This window comes from Erpetoichthys calabaricus, chromosome 6 (genome assembly GCF_900747795.2).
Source record: "Erpetoichthys calabaricus chromosome 6, fErpCal1.3, whole genome shotgun sequence".
NCBI classification, from domain to species: domain Eukaryota; kingdom Metazoa; phylum Chordata; class Cladistia; order Polypteriformes; family Polypteridae; genus Erpetoichthys; species Erpetoichthys calabaricus.
Window position 1 is genome coordinate 28,951,850 of NC_041399.2, and position 22,104 is coordinate 28,973,953.

The following is a 22,104-nucleotide window of genomic DNA, read 5'->3' on the forward strand; positions in this document are numbered from 1 at the left end:
AATTAACAAAATAAAACCAAGCCTAGTTTACCATATTTATAAACTGCACCTTCTTCTTCTACCTCTTCATCTTTTGCCACTACTATGTGAGGTTGATGGGCTTGATCAACCTTCTCCAAACAGCTTGGTCCTGTACCTCCTCCCCAGCCAAGCTTTTCTTTCAGATCTTCTTTTACTTTGTCCGTTCACCTCCACTTTGGCCTCCCTTGCTTTTTCTTCTCCTGTACTTCCTTTCCCATCATTCTTTTCCTCATGTTTTCAGTGTCTCTCCTCATCACCTTTCCATTACTATATATATAAAATCCAATGTCTGTCTGTATGTCTGTCCGCTTTACACGAGAGAACTACTTAATGGATTTAGATTAGGTTTTTTTCTATAATTTGCTTGAACATTCTGGTTGATTTTGCAACTTCTCCCATTGCGCTTCTCTCATATTTCGCTTGTGGTACCAATTTATTTGCGTGAATCCGACAGACATGCAGCAGGCAGAGGGGAGGGGGGTCGGGGCCCTCCTCATTCACGCACCAGCCTCGGGGCATATCTTACTTCTGCTTAGCTAGTGAATGAACGAGAAAACTACTAAACGGATTTAGATCGAGTTTTTTTCTATCATTTGCTTCAACGATCCAGTTGATTTTACGACTTCTCTCATCGCACTAAGAATCATAGTTCATTTGCAGGAGTTATATATTCACGCTAATCCAAGACAAAGGCTGCAGGCCAAGGAGAGGGAGAAGCGTGACGTCAGGAGTAGGGAGTCATACAGGGCCCTCCTCGCTGTCCTGTTTCATTACTACATGGGCGGAGCCACGGACGATGGCTAGTACTACTTCAATTTACATTTCTGTACTTTCTTAGATAGTTCTTCCACTTTTGTTATACCTCTGATTGTCTCATTTCTTATTCTGTCCTTTTTGGTAACTCCACACATCCACCCACACATGTCCTTCAACATCTGCAATAAGATGCTGCAGATGTTCTATCAGACAGTTGTGGCTAGCGCCCTCTTCTATGCGGTGGTGTGCTGGGGAGGCAGCATTAAGAAGAAGGACGCTTCACGCCTGGACAAACTGGTGAGGAAAGCAGGCTCTATTGTAGGCATGAAGCTGGACAGTTTGACATCCATGGCAGAGCGACGGGCGCTGAGCAGGCTCCTGTCAATTATGGAGAATCCACTGCATCCACTGAACAGTATCTTCACCAGACAGAGAAGCAGCTTCAGGGACAGACTGAGGAGATCGTTCCTCCCCCACACTATGCGACTCTTCAATTCCACCTTGGGGGGGTAAACGTTAACATTATACAAAGTTATTGTTTGTTATACCTGCATTTTTATTGGACTTTAATTTAACATTCTTTTTTGTATCAGTATGCTGCTGCTGGAGTATGTGAATTTCCCCTTGGGATTAATAAAGTATCTATCTATCTATCTATCTATCTATCTATCTATCTATCTATCTATCTATCTATCTATCTATCTATCTATCTATCTATCTATCTATCTATCTATCTATCTATCTATCTACTCATTTTCCTTTCTGCCATATCTAACTTCTTCTCCTGTGCCCCCTTTACCGCCCATTTCTCAGCTCCATACGTCATTGCTTTTCTTACCAGTGTCTTAAAAACCTTACCTTTGACCTTTGCCTTAATTCTTTGATCACACAATACTTCTGATACCTTCTTCCAATTGTTCTATCCACACTGCACTCTATAGTTTATCTCTGTATCTAATTTTCTAAGACAGAAAATATATAAAATATAAATCCTAGGTGAAAAATGAAAATTCTAGCGATAGGTTTGGCTGCAATCTGACAATGGTTTCCTTTTTTAGGCCTAGTTCAAGTGAATCAAACTGTAAGTCTAACAATATTTTTTAATGTTTCAACATTAAAGCTACCTGGCAGGAGGCAAAGCCACCTTTTTCCTGTGCTGTAATATTCTCCAGTGTCCCCCTCTACTTGAACTGAAATGTGACATAAGAGACCTCGGACAACTGTTTCTAGCTGTTAGGTGTCACTTGCTGTGTTCTACAATTAGAAATAATTGGGAGATGATACAGCACGTCAAAAGTGTTAAACCTCTTTTTTCATGTACACTTTTAATTTATCTGACATTACATTGGATTGGCCATGAATTATATACAAAGAGTAATATAATTAGAAAGCACTGCTCTAACCCTGTTAATTGCAGGAGTTTGAAGTAATTTGGTGATATATATATATATTTATATATATATATATATATATATATATATATATATATATATATATATATATATATATATATATATATACATACATTAGTTCGGTATTGTGGGTTATCTCTTACACACAAATTAATCCTTGGCGAAATTTTGTGCCATTTAAGAAATTAGAAAATATAAGAAACAAATGAAAAATGTATTTCATTCATGGGCTTTTATGTGACAATATGAACTATAGAACACATTGTATGGTATATACTGTGCTTTTAAGATAAGACAAAATGAAAAAAAAATTAACAAATGAATTAATTGAACATCGTAAAGTCTGACACTTTTTTAAAGGTTTTCAGGACCACTGGTTTAAATGCTATAAAGCTGTCTATTTTGCCTGATCTTTACATTATTTTTATTTGAAATTCATTTTCACACACACAATGGGCACAGTGACACAGTGGTTAGTGCTGCCCCTTCACACTCCTGAAGTGCTGGCTTCAGATTGCTTTCAATGTGCACTTTGCATGTTCTCTCCATGTTTGTATGTTTTTAAGTTCCCTCCAGAATTCAAAGAAATGCAGGTTACATTGTTGAAAGCCTATAAATTGTACCCTGTGAAGGAAGAGTGGCAATCTAGTTTTGCCTGCCTTTGTTTCCTGATTTCCCAGAGCAAGTTTGGAAAACAGATGAAATTAATTTATCACATATTGAACATTTTACAAAATGTAATATCAATACCTTCATAGAAAGGGAAAAGGCCTCATGAGCATGGCAAGTGGTTAAAAGAAACAGCTGTGTTAGGCGGCCATTTAAGAAAGCAGAGTGCAGGACATGTTGGCACTGGACAAGGGCAGGCCCACACTGGGCTCTAATACCAGAAACAGTAACTGCCATTGGCAACATATGTTACCATGCCGCTGAGAGGAACACAACATCACTAGAGTGAGTTAAGTCTTATGTGTGTGCTGGTAATATTTGAATTCAGTGAATGAGTGCATCCTGCAATGGACTGGCACTCCTCCAGGGTAGTTTCATGTCTTGTACCAGGGACCAACATAAACTGCAGCCATGTGTGCCCCTGGATTGGATTAGGCAGGTTTGATGTATATATGAATCTAACTTATATATATGTACTATAAAAGTATGCAGATTAATAAAGTATCTATCTATCTATCTATCTATCTATCTATCTATCTATCTATCTATCTATCTATCTATCTATCTATCTATCTATCTATCTATCTATCTATCTATCTATCTCCCTACCTGCCTGGAGAAGTTGCCTCAGTTGGCTTGAAAGCTTGTATATTGTAATCTGTTCAATTAGCCAATAAAAGATATCATTTTGCTTGACTTTTCACTGCATCCATCATGGCTAACATGGTACAACACCCTAGTACTACAAGTATGCACCTGTAAGATTAGGTAAATTACATACCCAATTAAAATTTAGAAACATAATGTAGGTTTATAGGGTCATTATTGTCACAAGTGCAGAATACATTAACAAGGTAAAATGACGTCAAATTTTAAATGGATAAATTGGCCACTTTCGCCCATCAACTTACACTCAATAACCCGTAACAACAAAGAGAAAACATGTTTTCAGAAAGGTTTGCAAATTTATCAAAAATAAAAAATTGAAATCTCTCATTCATAGAAGTATTTCGACCCTTAATTTAAAGCTGTGCAGAAGCTTCTTTGGCAGCAATAACCCTCTTTGTGTTTTCTTGGGTGCATACCTGGATTTGGACAGGTACTTCCTGAAAGATCCTCTAGAGCCCCATTAGATTGAATGGCAAGTGTCTGTAAACTGCCCTCTTCAGGTCCCTCCACAGATGTTCGATGGGGTTTAAGTCATGTGCACACAGGTGCAAGTTTTCATCAAGGACCTCTCAGTTTTTGGCTGCAATCACCCATTCCTCATTTGTGACCAGTCTTCCTGTCCCTGCCGTTGATAAGCTCCAGCCATACCAAGTTGTTACTACCACCATGAATCACTGTAAGGATGGTATTAGGCAGATGATGAGCAGTGCTTGGTCTTTACTATACATATTGCTTACAGTTTTGCCCAAAGAGTTAAATTACAGTTCTCATCAGACCAGAGAATCTTTTTCCTCATGCTTTCAGAGTCATTTAAATGCCATCAAGAGTGTCTTCCGTCTCCACCATAAACGCTCTACCATTCTACCACTCTGAAATCTCTTCTTCTTGTAAGTATTCAGACCCTTGCTTGTGACACTTCATATTGTCATCAGGTGTATCATGTTAGCTTTAGTTATCCTTAATGATGTGTCTAGAACTTGATTACAGTCCACCTATGGAAAGTTGAAAGTTGGCTGTCCAGAAAAACTGAATAACTGTGGAAGAAGGGCCTTGGCCTTAGGTGACCAAGAACCCAATGAGCACTCTAATAGAGCCTCAGAAGTCCTCTGTGGAGATAGGATAACCTGTCAGAAGGACAACCATTTCAGCAGCTCTCCATCCATCAGACATTGATGGTAATGTTGCTAACTCCCACTTGGAGTTTGTCAAACAGCATTTAATGGACTCCAAGAGCATGAGGAAAAAGAGTTGCTGGTCTGATGAGACAAAAATTGAAATCTTTGGGCAGAACTCCAAGCACTGCTCATCTCCTGCCTAATACTGCTGAAGGTCTGTGCATCGGAGCTGGGGGGTCCTCTACAGCGCATCTTCAACCTGAGCCTGGAACAGGGGAGAGTCCCGAGGCTTTGGAAATCATCTTGTATCACCCCAGTCCCAAAGGTATCACGTCCTAGTGAGCTGAATGACTTTCGGCCTGTTGCTCTGACATCACATGTGATGAAGACCATGGAGAGGCTGCTGCTTCACCACCTTAGGCCACAGGTTCAACACGCCCTTGACCCTCTGCAGTTTGCATATCAGGAGAAGGTGGGAGCGGAAGATGCCATCATCTATATGCTACACCGATCCCTCTCTCACTTGGACAGAGGCAGTGGTGCTGTAAGAATTACGTTTCTAGACTTCTCTAGCGCCTTCAACACAATCCAACCTCTGCTCCTTAGGGACAAGCTGACAGAGATGGGATTAGATTCATACCTAGTGGCATGGATCGTGGACTATCTTAAAGACAGACCTCAGTATGTGCGTCTTGGGAACTGCACGTCTGACATTGTGGTCAGCAACACAGGAGCGCCACAAGGGACTGTACTTTCTCCGGTCCTGTTCAGCCTATATACATCGGACTTCCAATACAACTCGGAGTCCTGCCATGTGCAAAAGTTCGCTGATGACACTGCTATCGTGGGCTGTATCAGGAATGGGCTGGAGGAGGAGTATAGGGACCTAATCAATGACTTTGTTAAATGGTCCGACTCAAACCACCTACACCTGAACACCAGCAAAACCAAGGAGCTGGTGGTGGATTTTAGGAGGCCCAGACCCCTCATAGACCCAGTGATCATCAAAGGTGACTGTGTGCAGATGGTGCAGACCTATAAATATCTGGGAGTGCAGCTGGATGATAAATTAGACTGGACTGCCAATACTGATGCGCTGTGCAAGAAAGGACAAAGCCGGTTATACTTCCTTAGAAGGCTGGCTTCCTTCAACATCTGCAATAAGATGCTGCAGATGTTCTATCAAACAGTTGTGGCGAGCGCCCTCTTCTACGCAGTGGTGTGCTGGGGAGGCAGCATTAAGAAGAAAGACGCCTCACGCCTGGACAAACTGGTGAGGAAGGCAGGCTCTATTGTTGGCATGGAGCTGGACAGTTTAACATCTGTTGCAGAGCGAAGGGCGCTCAGCAGGCTCCTATCAATTATGGAGAATCCACTGCATCCACTAAACAGTGTCATCTCCAGACAGAAGAGCAGCTTCAGCGACAGACTGCTGTCACTGTCCTGCTCCACAGACAGATTAAGGAGATCGTTCCTCCCCCAAACTATGCGACTCTTTAATTCCACCAGGGGGGGTAAACGTTAATATTTAACATTATACATAGTTATTGTCTGTTTTTTTTCACCTGTTTTATTATCATTCTTTAATTTAATATTATTTATTGTATCAGTATGCTGCTGCTGAAGAATGTGAATTTCCCATCGGGATTAATAAAGTATCTATCTATCTATCTATCTATCTATCTATCTATCTATCTATCTATCTATCTATCTATCTATCTATCTATCTATCTATCTATCTATCTATCTACCATCCCTACAGAGAAGCACGGTGTTAGCAGCATCATACTATGGGGGTGCTTCTCAGTGTTAGGGATAGACAGACTGATCATAATCAAGGGCAGGAGGAATGCAGCCAAATACAGAGAAGTCCTTGAAGAAAACCTGTTCAAGACTGCATGTGGTGGCCGCAGACTGGGTCAGCAGTTAACATTTCAGCATGACAATGACCTGAAGCATATAATCAAGACAATGCTGGAGTGGCTTTGAGATAAGCCGTGAGTCTTGAAACTCAAGGGATTCTCTGTAGACCTCATAAAATTATGGTGAGGCATAGATCAGGACAACAGAATAAAATACTTTTGAAAGCACTGAGTGCTGTTCTCAGGATCCTGGTTGTCTCAACAATTGTGAAATGGAAGAAGTTTGGAAACAACAAATCTCGTCATAGAGCTGATTGTGTTAGTCACACTGAGGTAACTGGGCAAGAAGGGCCTTGGTCAGGGAACCTGTAAAATAATCAGAGGGAACATTGGCTGTGAGGCCACCTGGGGCACCTGGCACTTTAAGCACAATGAAGGGCACAGAATTCAATAGAGAAGGAGCTTGGATGATGCAATTATAAGGCTGCTTCCTGACAGCAAACGTAATGCCATGTCTTGAGCAGAAGCTGAGACTGATCCATAGCAAAGGCCCCTTAAGGTTGACGTTAGCAGGATAAGTGTCAGCAAGAGATCGACTGGAGGGAGGAAAAAAGCTGAGAAGTGTGGCGGGAGAAGGCACTTGAGTTTTGCTGTAGTACAATGGTAGGAGGTGGACCAGCCACTCTACTAGCTGGAGAGAAGAATAAAGATGTGTTGGTAGGCCCAAAAGGCCAGCAGGTTTGCTATTTGTTCTGTGTTTTGTGCTTTGTATTCTCCTTTTATTATAAAAACCTCCCTTGTATTTATTTCTATTTAAATAAACCTTCAGTTTGCGTAGTTTGGCCTCCTTGACCTCATTCTGGGTTTAGGGATTAAACAAAGCATTAATCAGTCAATCAGATATGACTTTCACAAAGTATATGATTGCTCTGCAAAACACACAAGAATACAGTTGAAAAAATAAGATAACAAAGTGTAAGGATATTGAAATACAAGATCTAACAGGGAAATAAAGAGTAGGAAGTAAACGTAAACAGATGGAGTATTTGAGTAGACTGCACATAAATGCAATCATTTGTCTATCCATTCTCTAACCCATTTAATACAATTGACGTTTGCAAGGACCGCGAACCTGTCAAAGCTGCAGTGGCTGGAAAGCAGGATGTGACCCTGGAGTGGCTGAGCTATGTAAGAGATAAACAAAATAAAATGAATACAGACATAGAGTTTCAGGTGCACTAGTAATGCCTCAGGGGAGATGAGGAGTGAGAAGCCACAAAAGTAAGAGCTGAACGGCCAGGCCTTTACATTGTATTGAGTAGTGTCAGATGGTTTCTGGTGTGTGGCAGGAATGTTGGAATTTGCTCTTTTGCAAGTCAGTTACAGATTTGTTATGTTAAATAGATCAGAAGCTACAGTAGTATAACCATTTAGGAGGTGACATAGGCATTGAGTTTTGGCCAAGTTAGGTCTCTGGCAGCATCAGTTTGATCTTTTTGCATTTTGTTTAATGCTTCAAGCATGAAGAAGATGAAAGAGAGAATTGCAGTAATCCAACTGAAAGTCAACAGAGAATCTGTGGAAACAAAGTGTGGTCATAGTGAGAGTCTGGTATTGTATCACAGTTTAAAAATTACAGGTGTTAAGATTTGAAGTTTGGAGTGTTGTTGAGAATGCCTCCAATGTTAGCGCCCATGAGTTCATTTTGCAGGAGTGAAGATTCTTACGTTGAGCTGGAGATCCCTGAAGAAACAGTTTAGTTTTGAACTTCGAGCATACAGAAATAAATGGTGCATAATATATATAAAATAGTTATAAGCAATTGTAAGCCTATTAGAAGACATCTAAGAGGGTGTCTGCTCAGTGATCCACTACTACAATATCAAAAATGAATAAAATAAATGAGTGAAAGCATTGCGTTATTCTGTCTAGTAAATGAGAATGTAACTGTCAATGAATTAAGGCAATTATCTTAATAAGATGCGTAGAAACAAGATATATTTGCTGAATATTGCACATTTATAAGCTCCCCTCTCAATTAGCAGAAGCTCAAATCTTTTCTTGCCAATAATTATTTAAATTAAATAAGAAGCTGTCAATTCCAGTACCACCAGATGGAGCAAAAACATATAATCCACCATTAATACATGTTTCAACCTCTGTAAATGGACTGTGTCTTCCTGGCATTAGAATATTAGAACATTAGACTCTTGAACATTAGAACTACCACCGACGCCAAGACTAGACTGCTTGATCCTAATTAGAGAGCTTTCAAGAGGGGCCACTTCACTGAGATGGCTCTACTTAGGGCTCATTTATACTTCACGCTCAGAACGCATACGCGCCCACATCATGGCCGTCACGTGTTCTGAGCGTTCATTTGATGCGTCCTCTGCGCAGGTCCTCAGAAATTAATGCGACGCGTGCGCGAGTTGCAGTACCAGCAAAAAGTCGGGGGGCACAGTGTGCTAAAAGTTGGAATGTGACGTCAGAGTCTCTGTTTACTATCTACATGTGACAGAAAGCCGCTTTGCAGATCCTATGAGATCGGTGTGCGCGCTTCAATATTTGATAAATGGTTCGATGTGGTGAAGCAAAATGCTGACATACAAATGTATTCGTGGTGCTTTTATATTCAAGCATTGCATATTCCCGATCATAATGACACAATATGTTTTAAAATACTCACATACCATCTTCTGTGCCATCTTTTTTTCTAGGGCTTCCTCTGCTCCTGACAGCAGCGAATTGCCAGCAATAGATCGCCACACTGAGCACATTAAATGTATGACATTCCAACTCTCTGCACATTTAGAATTCTTAGATTTATACTTGATATCACTTTCATGATGAAAAGCATTAAAGTATGTATATTACATTTTACAGATAAATCGGTAATTACTTTTAAATAATGAATACTGTTAATAATTACACACATGGGGTGACACAGTGGCGGAGCGTTAGCGCTGCTGTCTTGCAGGGAGTCACGTCGCTGATATTCCCTGCCTGGAGTTTACACGTTTTCCTGCTGGGTTTCCTCAGTGTGCTCCAGTTTCCTACCAAAGATATGCAGATTTAGGGATTTGGTGCTGCTTAAATAACGCTAGTGTATGTGTGTGCTTGTATTCACCTTGCGATGAGCTGAGGCATCTTCCAGGGATTGTTTCTCACTCGTGCCCAATGCTTGCTGGAATGGACACATCCCTGGATTTAATCAATAAACATCCTTTTCAGAGATATTGCGGTAAGGTGTCATCAGAATTTAATGAGTGTTCTAGGCAATTCACAACACAGAGAAGCCGAACATGTTCTCACCGTGATAATATCTCGCAGTGCCACCTGGCGGATTCCTCCATATTTACGTAAAGTATGTGCGCAAGTATAAACATTTCAACGCTTACGTAGTAGGAGCATCCGCTGCAGCATGCGTCGCATCACGTGAAGTATAACTCCGGCCTTACTGTTGGCGACACGTCAGAGATACCAACATGTCATCTGTCCTCATCTTGATGAATCTGAGCATTTTGGTTTTTGCTCCTGTCTGATGTCATGTTGTGAAATTCAGGGTCTATAACTTCAAAAAAAGCCTGAATCCTCAAATAGGCCTGAGGCCTCTACTCTTAAAATGTATTAAAAAGAATCTTCAAAGGATGCAAAAATAAGAGTACAAAAACAATACAATATTTCCCAAAAAACTGAAAGAAAATGAGGGCTAGATAATTCTAATCAAGAACAAAACCAAGTCTGATTAATCAAAAACAAATACAAGTAAGCAGAGCCAAAATATATATATAAAAAAAACAGAAGAACCAAACGAAATGGTCAAAAGACATTTACAAAATTTCCAAAAAGGCTGGGGAGCCAAATAACACGAGTAGGTTAGCTAATGCCTCAGCAATTAGACTGAAGCCTGCTAGGTCCTTACATATGCCTCAGCTAACAGCTTGTGATGGGGGAGGCCCTGCCCCCCCGGGCTAAACAGATAAACTAAACTGATACAATTAAAAGAAATCCAAAAAACTGAATAACTGCTAATAAACATAATGCTAAGAGAAAACAATTAAGCACTAAAAGAAAGGAACAGTATGAAACATTTTAATTAAGAAAATAATCAGTATAATATGGTCCATACAGCAATTTCATGTAAATTACATTTAACAAAATCACTCAACAGGTGATTTTATAATACAATACAGCTGACTGTACTCTACAATATTATAGAATTAAGTAAATTAACTTATATAATATTTATTATGTACACAAATAAATGGAGACTAAAACGAACAGGAATCAAGTGAACACATTCAATTAATATGAATTTAAACACATTGAAGTCAAATGTAGTATACAAGGTAGACAGACTGATTGGTACAGAGGTGGCTTAATGCCACTGTGCATGTCGACCTTTACAGATCTATAGTGTGTATCTGTGTGTGTATTTGTGTGCTTATTTACATCTCTCCACCACCCACTATGTGCTCTGCTGTGGTAGGACAAACAAGATGTCAGCTACCTGCACTTATAATGTTACTTACTACTGTGAAGTCAATTAACCTGACAGTGAACTTTTAAGAACTACAACTTGGAAGAACAAACCAAAAATAAAAAAATAAAAAAATGATGCCACCCTTTCAGCCACTGAATCTAAGTGGATACATTTGTGGATTTTTTTCAAGCTGGTTTATTCAAGAACAAGCATACAGCACCAAAGCACATGCTTACGGGAATGGCAGTTCATCACTAAGCACTCACATGTGTACACAACTGTTCATATTGGTACATTTTTGAGTCACCAATCAGCCAAACATGCACATTTTGAGGATGTGGGTGGAAGTTGCAGACATGGAGAGACATAACAAACTCTGAACTGACAGGATTTGGGATTTCAGCTTAGGACTGCATGCAGCAGACTTAACTATCATGGCACGGTGGATTCAGAGAGTATTCACTTTCTGCACATGTTATTGTGTTGTAGATTTAATTTTAAATGGACATATTTGCCATTTTTATCCATTAGTCTTCACAGGATCACCCAAAGTAACAAAGTGAAAGCATGTTTTCAGAAAGGTTTGGAAAATCAGAAACTTAAATCTCTCATTCATGTAAGTACTCAGATTCTTAATTCAGTAGTTTGTGTAAGCCCCTTTGGTAGCAATTTCAGCTTTGCATCTTTTTGAGCAAGTCTCCATAAACTGGGTACTTTACCCAATTCTTCCCAGTAGATCCTCTCAAGCGCAGTTACTTTGGATGGCAAGTGTCTGTAAATTGCTGTTTTCACGTCTTTCCACAGGTATTCAGTGGGGTTTAGGTCTGGGCTTTGACTGGACCTCTCAAGGACACTCAGAGAATTGTTCTGAAACCACTCCAGCATTGCCTTGGCTACAGTTGTGCTTCAAAGTTTATGAACCCTTTAGAATTTTCTATATTTCTGCATAAATATGACCTAAAACATCATCAGATTTTCACTCAAGTCCTAAAAGTAGATAAAGAGAAACCAGTTAAACCAGTTAAAGTATGTGAACCTCTGCTTTCAGTATCTGGTGTGACAGCCCCCCCCCCCCCCATTTCCTCCGTACAGAACAGCTTCAACTATAGGATGTTGGTGGGTTTCCTCACATTAACTGCTCACTTCAGGTCCTTCCACAACATTTTGATTGGATTAAGGTCAGGACTGTGACTTGGCCATTCCAAAACATTATCTTTATTTTTCTTTAACCATTTTTTGGTAGAACGACTTGTGTGCTTAGGGTCACTGTCTTGCTGCATGACCCACCTTCTCTTGAGATTCAGTTCATGGACAGATGTCCTGACATTTTCCTTTAGAATTCTCTGATATAAATCAGAATTCATTGTTCCATCAATGAAGGCAAGCCATCCTGGCCCAGATGCAGCAAAACAGGCCCAAACCATGATACTACCACCACCATGTTTCACAGATGGGATAAGGTTCTCATGCTGGAATACAGTGTTTTCCTTTCTCCAAACATAACGCTTTTCATTTAAACCAAAAAGTTCTATTTTGGTCTCATCTGTCCACAAAACATTCTTCCAATAGCCTTCTGGTTTGTCCACGTGATCTTTAGCAAACTGCAGACGAGCAGCAATTTTTTTTTTGGAGAGCAGTGGCTTTCTCCTTGAAACCCTGCTATGCACACCATTGTTGTTGAGTGTTCTCCTGATGGTGGACTCATGAACATGAACATTAGCCAATGTGAGAGAGGCCTTCAGTTGCTTAGAAGTTACCCTGGGGTCCTTCGTGACCTCGCCGACTATTAGGTCATATTTATGCAGAAATATAGAAAATTCTAAAGGGTTCACAAACTTTCAAGCACAACTGCTTTGGGTCATTATTGTCCTGAAAGGTGAACCGTTGCCCCAGTCTGAATCTGCCACATTCACTCTGGAGCAGGTTTTCCTCAAGGACCTCTCTGTATTTGGCTGCATTCATCCTTCGCTCAATTCTGATCAGTCTCTCTCTGTCCCTAACACTGAGGAGCACCTCCATAGCATGATGCTACTAACACCATGTTTCTCTGTAGGGATGAGCGGTGCTTGGAGTTCTGGCCAAAGAGTTCAGTTTTTGTCTCATCAGACCGGTGAATCTTTTTCCTTGTGCTCTTAGAGTCCATTAAATTGCTGTTCCGCAAATTCCAAGTGGGAATGAGCCACTTTACCATGAATTGAGGAAGAGCTCCTGAAATGGTCGTCCCATCTCAGCAGAGGACTTCTGAAGCTGCAATATTACAGCCTAAGAAGACTATGTTGTTTCAACATTTGTAATTGGCTAAATAGTATATTTTTAAATACAATAAGAGTAATCATATACACAAGTGTTTCTGAACACTTCTATCTTGCTTAGGTATACATATGTGTTATGATAGTTCACTCTGTAGCGTGACATTTTAGCAAAATCAGAACAAAAATTTGTTTCTCTATTTAATTTTTTCTATGGCAGAATTTGGAGGAGGAATTATAGCTATAGATACTCAAAGTGATCATTTCTTGTGCTCCTTAAAGAAAAAGAAAAATCTGACGACTTGTTCAAGATGAATAACAGCATTGTCTAAATTGGGCTCCACTGACCTTAACAAAACTGCCACGACCTGCCCATTTTCCCTGGCCCAGCCTGAATGTTCCCCTCTTCACATAGGAGTTCCTACTTAATGCCATTAAACTGCTGCCAAACCAATTAAACTCGATAAACCCTTAGGCAAAGGGCAGACTCTTAAGTACTTAATTGTTCCATTCTTTGTATAACTTGACTTCTGGGGCAATTTAACAGCCTAGAAGCTGAAGATTTACCTGTGTTTAATGATAATATGACAAAGTTATGTAACCAACTAATTAAAACTAGGCAAATTGCAGAGTACATTTTCATAAAAATAATTGGTTTGTAATAAGGCAGACAGATGAAAAATGAAGCAACAAAAAGAAACTTAAAATGGGATCTATTAAATTAGTGGTTAAAGAAAAAAAAATCTTCACCCTGGAAAGAATCGTATTATACTAAAATATAGTAACATCATTTTCATGCTGCATGCACAACCCATGATCCTTGACAACACACTGTACTGTATATGATCTTATTTTCAGTACATTTCGGGCACAAACTTTTGCCAATATATAGCAACTACAATTAGGCTTCAGGGTAAAATCTCATCTTTATTGAAGAATGAGGTCGTATGTTTGGAGATTTTAAGCTACACTTTGCTAAATTTCAATTGACGACAAAGTAAAAATGATGGTACCCAAGTACGACCTTATTGATTCTTATTGAAACTATTCTTAGAGATGCAGACAACATTCCCTAAGCTTAGACCCCATCTGATAAATCTGCAGATTCTTATTGTCTGACAAAATTAGAGTGTTTGTTAATGAATTAATCTTTTGTTGCAGTTTGGTCCAAAATGGCCCCTCCACCTATCTTCTTCATAAACACAGGAAAATGTACTAAATAAAAGAAGAGTGTCACCTCCCAAACAGTCTACTCTGGCATTGAAGTTCTTGATTTTGTAAAGTTATTCCTTGTTTGTTGAATGAAATTATCATTTTTCAGTCATGTTTTTTGCTGCGTAACGTTTTGCCTGTTGTATATGGCAAGTCACAAGGGCTTAAAGTAAAACTGATTTTGTGATCAGGAGTAAAGCCTTTCTTAGGGCTGTTTCTATAACCAGAAGCAGCTCAAAATGCTAAATAATTAATGAGAGGGCTGAGTGAGTAATTGTTAGGGTTCTTTAAAAATGTTTTTCTCCTTTGATACATTTTTACCAAGCTTTATTTATGGTTTGGGTTACCTAGGAACATTTTGGTTTGGTTAATTCCTTTATGGTTGTTGCTTTGAAGGAGTTTATTTTAATTAACATCTTGCTTCGAAATGTACAGGTGCCATTTTTTTTTGCTGTATGCGCTGCCATTTTATGACTCTTGATGGGAAGATGATACTCCTGGTTGCCAGGTGGTGTGCTTATAGAGGCTGTGACAGGGTGTGACAGGGTTTAAAGTTGGTCTTGTTTAGTTTCTCCTGCTGTCTAGAAAGACTTCTACTTTGAAATGAGTCCTGACTTTGATGCTTGATTTATTTTTGACCATTGGTTCTTTCTGGTTGCTGAGTGCGAATTTGGCCTGTCCATTTCCTGATCCTTTACTCCTCTGTCAGCCCAGCTTCTGTATGGCATAACACTTTGAAGTACAAAGTGAGTGGCCAAAGAACACAGTTGAAGAAGCAAAACTAGTCCCAAATCTGGACTAAATTTTTTTTCTTACTAAATAATTTTTGTTTATATCTGAATCTGAAGATTTGAAATAATCTCAATGCATACTGGCATCTTACAGTAAGTAGCAACCTCATAATGTGATGCACAATTCTTCCGTGCTACTACACACCACACCTCTGTAGCAGGCAGCAGTCATTGTTGCCATAAACAGTATTTTCACGTCCATGTCAAAACATCAGAAAATGGCCTCTGTAATGCATGAATAAAAGAAATTAATAATTGTTGTGTAATGGAGTTATGAAAATAGTGGAAAGGGGTATGAGACCTCCAATAAGTGCCATAAAACAGGCCAGGACCTTCACCAACCTGACCATAGATACCCTAACCCCAACTATTAGCAGTAGGCTTTAACCTGCTCAGGCCCAAAACTTGCAAGGAATTGACTGTAAAAATTAAAAAATGCTTAATAGTCCCAAAATATACAAAAACGTCCTACAAGGGAGAGGGAAACCTTAAATCTCTAACTTCTTGATGCAACTTAAACAATGTATCTTTATAAATGAAGAATCTTTTCAGATCAAGAAGAAAATATAGCCAAAGGCAAAAAAAAAAAAAAAGAAAAACATATGAAATCTCCTAATAGCACTCAATGACCCATTGCTGGAATCCACCAATGGCCTCAATATAAAGGCAGAAAGAGGACCCAGAGGCAGTGACATCAGGGGTGTGCCCTGACTCTGGGGGTACCAACCACAAAACACAAGGAATGCCAGAATTAAAGACATAGTACCCAATTGATACATAGTAAACAAACCTAACAGAAATTGCATAAAAACATCAGAAATAGTAATTCAAAGCTTACCAGAATAATAACAAAACAGAAAATACAAATAAACTGTCACGGTTGTACAGGTTTTTATGAATTTTGTTTTTGAGTTATTATATGTTTTATTTTTACATATTTTCTGTGTACTGTTTAGTTTCTATGTATCTCTCCTTGTCCCGTTATGTTCTGGCGGGGCCACCTGCCTATCACTGTCAAGGGACTGCCATCAGCCTTATAAAGGCTAAGAAAATGAGCAGTCCCCTGCGGTTCATTGAATGCACAATGTGGATCTGTGAAACCACATGCTTTGTTTTTGACCATTCTTTCTGGACTTGTGTTTTTGGGACTTTGCTAAATAACTAAGACCAGAAATGTATTCATAACACTTATCTGCGTTTTTGTATCCTATTTCAATCTGACTATGATCTTTACTAAAAAATAAGAAACTTTTATGATTTTTCTTTCTTTCTGGCTGTCAACTTCTGCTTCTGTTGTGAATGTTAATATGCCCTCCAGCCATGAATCTTTATTTTTTTTATGTATCCTACAAAGCATGGCTGGCTAGCACCACGGTAAAAATATACATTCTTTGAAGTGCAAATGTTTCAGAATAAACCCATATCTACTGTGATATTATTAATTCATAAATATCCTAAACCAGTCTTTACACCTGCTCTGCTTTTGTTTCTGCCTCATGATGCTTTTGAAGATTGCAAAATGCCACTTAGTTACTTCACAAGTAGAATAAAATGAGTGCTTCATCACCACTTGTTGCTTCATCTCAAGGCTCCAGTCTTCTGTGCCTTTACTGGGACATTTCTATGTTGGATTCTCCTTTTGTTCCTAATATTATTTGCCTGTCTTAAAATTCAAATTGTACAAGTTTTCCCGATTGGCCCAAAAACTAACCAGTTATTTACTAATTTAACGTTACATGCAGATGTGTAGTGGGTAATTTAAGAGGCAATTTCATCTGAACATACAGTATAGACCTATTGTTGTTTGGTGAAGCACATTGGTGTTTTAATAAACATAATTGCAAACTTTAATTTAGCAACACTGTCTCAGTGAAAGCTTCTCATTATGGTCAAGGACTTTAGAACACAGTTTGTTAAATTATGGATCCCAACTCAATATCCTTGTGGGTTTCCACTTTTTGGATTGTACAGGACTGTGACTCACGGGTGTATTCAATATAAAAAGGTTGCTTATGGTTTGCGAAGTGTCTTGTGATGTGTCATTGTGGGCAGTTTTTACTGCTCAGTTATCTGTCGGTAGCGATTCTCCAAGGGGTACCCCTCAATCTGGCTATCAAAGAATGGGTCTTAAAGATATCAAGAGGGGCAAGACTGGGTCACGAAAAAAGATTAAGAATCACTGCTTTAGAATTTTGATTTTGATTACTAAATAAGCTCACTTATGACTTTTTAGGCATACCTATGTGGATTCAAAAAATATTCAAACCCCTTCACTTTCTGCCCACATCTTTGTGTTGTTTATTTAATTTTAAATGGATGAATTTCCCATTTGTGCCAATCAATCTACACTCAATAACCCATAATGATAAAGCCAAAACATGTTTTTAGAAAGGTTTGCAAATTTATTAAAAATAAAAAAACAGAAATATCTTCTTTATATTAATATTCAGATTCTTTGCTGTGGTCAGGTGTGTCCTGTTTAATTCTCCTTGTGATGTGTCGACAACTTTTTTTATTGTTCTTTATTTTGCCTTATACAATTTCTTATATTAGGAATTTGTTGTTTTCACATACTCCTTGGGGTCAGAGTGCAGGGTCAGCCATTGTATAGCACCCCTGGAGCAATTACAGGTTAAGGGTCTTGCTCAAGGACCCAGCAGAGTAGGATCTCTTTTGACAGTGACGGGGATTCGAACTGGCAACCTTCTAGATTCCAGCACAGATCCTTAGCCTCAGAGCCACCACTCCGCCCTGATTGTAGTCCACCTGTGGCAAACTGAATTGATTGGTCATCGTTTAGAAAAGCAGACATCTGAGTATGTAAGGTCCACAATTCACACTGCATGTCAGGAGTAGAACCAACAAATTAAAGGAATCTGAGTATAGTATCAAGTCAATGAAACTTCTGGGCTTTTGATCTGGTCAGTTAAGTAGAAGAGGAGCTTGTTAATCAGTTTCAGCTACTTTGGTGTTAATGAAATTAATAACAGGTGCACGAGAGGAGGCAACAATGAGACGACCCCCAAAACAGGAATGGTTTAAGAGGTGGAGGCCACTGACATTTTTCCCTCCTCATCTGTTTTTTCACTCGTTTTTCATTTGGCTATGGTCAGTGTCACTACAGGTAGCATGAGATGATACCTGGACCCTACAAGAGGTTGCACAGGTAGTCCAGCTTCTCCTGGATGGCACATCAATATGTGCCACTGCCAGAAGTTTTGCTGTGTCTCCCAGCACAGTCCCAAGGGTATGGAGGAGATTCCAGGAGTACGGAAGTTACTCTAGGATAGCTGGACAGGGCCGTGGAAGGTCCTTAACCCAGCGTTTCTCAACCTTTAAGTATTTGTGACCTGAGTTTTCATAACAGTTTTAATTGCGCCCCCCTAATGTTTTTTGAAAGGAGCACACTAATACCAATTTGTTCTTTTTTAATTAATGATATGTCATAGATGCATATTTTATTATACCTACTTAACTTTTATTGACATTTATCTAACTCTATATTTATTTTTCTAGTATCAGAATGTAGTTTAAGTTCATTTCTTTTGGTTTCAGTAGAGGTATTTTTCATATTTTCGATTCTTGTTTTATTTTTTTCACATCTTCGCACCCCCTTTTTTGTTACTTCAGGGGGGCGCAGCCCACAGTTTGAGAACTGCTGCCTTAACCCATCAGCAGGACTGGCATTTTCTCCTTTGGGCAAGGATGAGCACAGCCAAAGCCCTACAAAATGACCCTGGTCAAAATGACCCCAGCGGGCCACTGGTGTGAATGTCTCTAACCAAACAATCAGAAACAGACTTCATGAGGGTGGCCTGAGGGCCCGACATCCTCTAGTGGGCCTTGTGCTCATTGCCCGGCACCGTGGAGCTCAATTGGCATTTGCCACAGAATACCAGAATTGACAGGTCCACCACTGGTGCCCTGTGCTTTTCACAGATGAGAGCAGGTTCACCCTGAGCACATGTGACAGACGTGAAAGGGTCTGGAGAAGCCATGGAGAACGTTATGCTGCCTGTAACATCGTTCAGCATGACCGGTTTGGTGGTGGGTCAGTGATGCTCTGGGGAGGCATATCCATGGAGGGACGCACAGACCTCTAGAGGCTAGACAACGGCACCTTGACTGCCATTAGGTATTGGGATGAAATCCTTGGGCCATTTGTCGGACCCTATGCTGGTGCTGTGGGTCCAGGGTTCCTCCTGGCGCACGACAATGCCCGGCCTCATGTGGTGAGCGTATGCAGGCAGTTCCTGGAGGATAAAGGAATTGATACCATTGACTGGCCCCCATGCTCACTCACCTGACATTAATCCAACAGTATAATAATAATAATAATTCTTTGCATTTATATAGCTCTTTTCTCACTACTCAAAGCACTCAGAAATTTCAGGTTAAGGGCCTCGCTCAAGGGTCCAACAGAGCAGTCCCTATTGGCATTTATGGGATTCAAACTGGCAACCTTCCGAACACCTCTGGGACATTGTTTCAGTCCATCCGACACCGCCAAGTGGCACCTCAGACTGTCCAGGAACTCAGTGATGCCCTGGTCCAGATCTGAGAAGAGATCCCCCAGGACACCATCCATCGTCTCATTAGGAGCATGTCCCCCCGACGTTGTCAGGCATGCATACAAGCACATGGGGGCCATAGAAACTACTGAGTATGATTTTCAGTTGCAGAAATGAAATTTCAGCAAAATTAACTAGGCTGCTGCATCATTTTTTCACGTTGATTTTCCGGGTATCTGTGAATTCAGCCCTCTGTAGGTTGATAATTTTCATTTCCATCAAACGATGTGGCATCCTTTCATTCCTAAAACATTACCCAGTCCATATCAGTATCGATTTCCAGCATGATTTTTTTTTCCCATTAAGATCTGAGGTGATTTCAAAGTGTTCCTTTAATTTTCTTGAGCAGTTTATATAATAAACTCTCCAAATCCAGCAGTGCAAAGCTTGTAAAGACTCACTGAACAAAAATCCAAAGCTGCAATTGTTGCCAAAGGGGTTTCTACAGAGTACTGAATTAAGGGTCTAAGGGTTTATGAATGAGAGATTTGAAGTTTTGTTTTGCAGACCTTTCTGAAAACAGGTTTTCACTTTTCTACTCTGATTATCGAGTGTAGATTGATGGGCAAAAATGACAAACTCATCCATTTCAGATTAAATCTATAACACAATAAAGTGCACAGAAATTAAAGAGTACTTTCTGAATCCACTATGCTTGCAGATTTCTGATAGTTTGAGTTAAGCAAAACAGTTCCAACCATAGATTTTCATTATGTATTTCCTTGATTACTAAATAAATTCACTGTTGAGGTTTTTTTTAGGTACATCTACCTACCGGTAAGTTAGTCACTCTTTGCTTAAAACAGTCCAAAATATTTGGGGCATAGACTTAAAAGAGTGTCAAGTTATTAACAGGGAGAGGCTATTACACTGATGATGCAGGGAGGTAACTCAGAAGTTGTTAAATTGACAGGTGTGAATTTGTCAGCTAATCTACGGAACTGACAACTGAGAGCAAAAGTCTTGGGCGGCTTCTGTTACCATTTGGACAACAATGCACCCTATGTTCAGTCAGGCAAAAAAAAAAAAATCCACAGGTCCTTGTCACCATTTATCACATCCAGTTTCATAGCACATGACAACAGTATGTAATGTGAACTCTGCTTCCTTTTTTGTAAAGATCCCCATTCACTCACATACTGTTTATCAATGTATTTCCTGTAACCGTAAGTTCCGGGGAAAATTCCCTACTTTAAGATATCGAACATCACAAGTATTAAGTAAAAGAGCGGTGCGAATGAAAGCACAAGTGCGTTACAGGGAATACATTGTTTGATTACAGGTAACACTATATTGGTTTTTCATTGTCCTTCTAGGTGTCAGCTGTTTCTGTAAATTCCACCCTGGCCCTCTTTCCACACACTTTGTGCCTCTGACCTCATGCATCTAATTACGTGGATTCACAGAACTCAGGCAGCAGTTATGTGATGAGAATAAAAGGTCCTTTGATCTTTTAAGTTTTTCTTGTTTTATTGTTGTGAACTTCTTAGACTTTTGAGTCTTATTGTTCGAGTTAACTTTGTAGACTGTCTACTTTTTTGACCTTCTGCTTGATCATGACTAAAATTTTGCTTTTCAGATAATGGTATATTTTATTTGTTTTAAATTCCTAGCATTCAAATGATATGGAGGAGTATTTCGGACAAAATTAAATAAATAGATAAAAGTACTGTGAAGAGAGAGTATAAGTAAATGTGTCATAAAATGTGATCAGAAATAAATAAACGTGTCACAAAATATGTTTTTTTATTGCTTATTTATTTAATTTTCTCCAGAATATTCCTCCAAATGCATCATGAAATCTGGCTTGAAATAAAACTGTCACTTTCACTCGTCAAAGTTGAGAGGGCGGGCTCTTGCACATACTGTGATTTGATTGGTGAATCATCTTCTGTAGATTGTTCATACTGTCACACATGTGCACATGGGAGGCAGCTAAAGGGTCTAAATGAGAGTAATTCCATGCCAGACCAGGGGGTGGCAGAGTGTACTGACCTTTTTTCTCACTTTCCTGCAGACCGTTCAAGGGATATCCCACCTGGCCCTAATGATGTCACTTCCGGTTCCGGACCTTCGATGGTGTCACTTCCAGTGAAGAACCCATGACCGAGGAGAACCCATGACCGGGTCCGAACCTATAGAAGACCCTTCCGCTTCCGCCCTCGATGACTTCACTTCCTTTTCTGGCCTTTAAAACCTCCATATTTGACTAACCTAATCAGTTCTGTTTTTGACTCCATTCTGAGTACATCACTGCTAGCAATTTACCCATTTGCAGCCAAGGAATATTA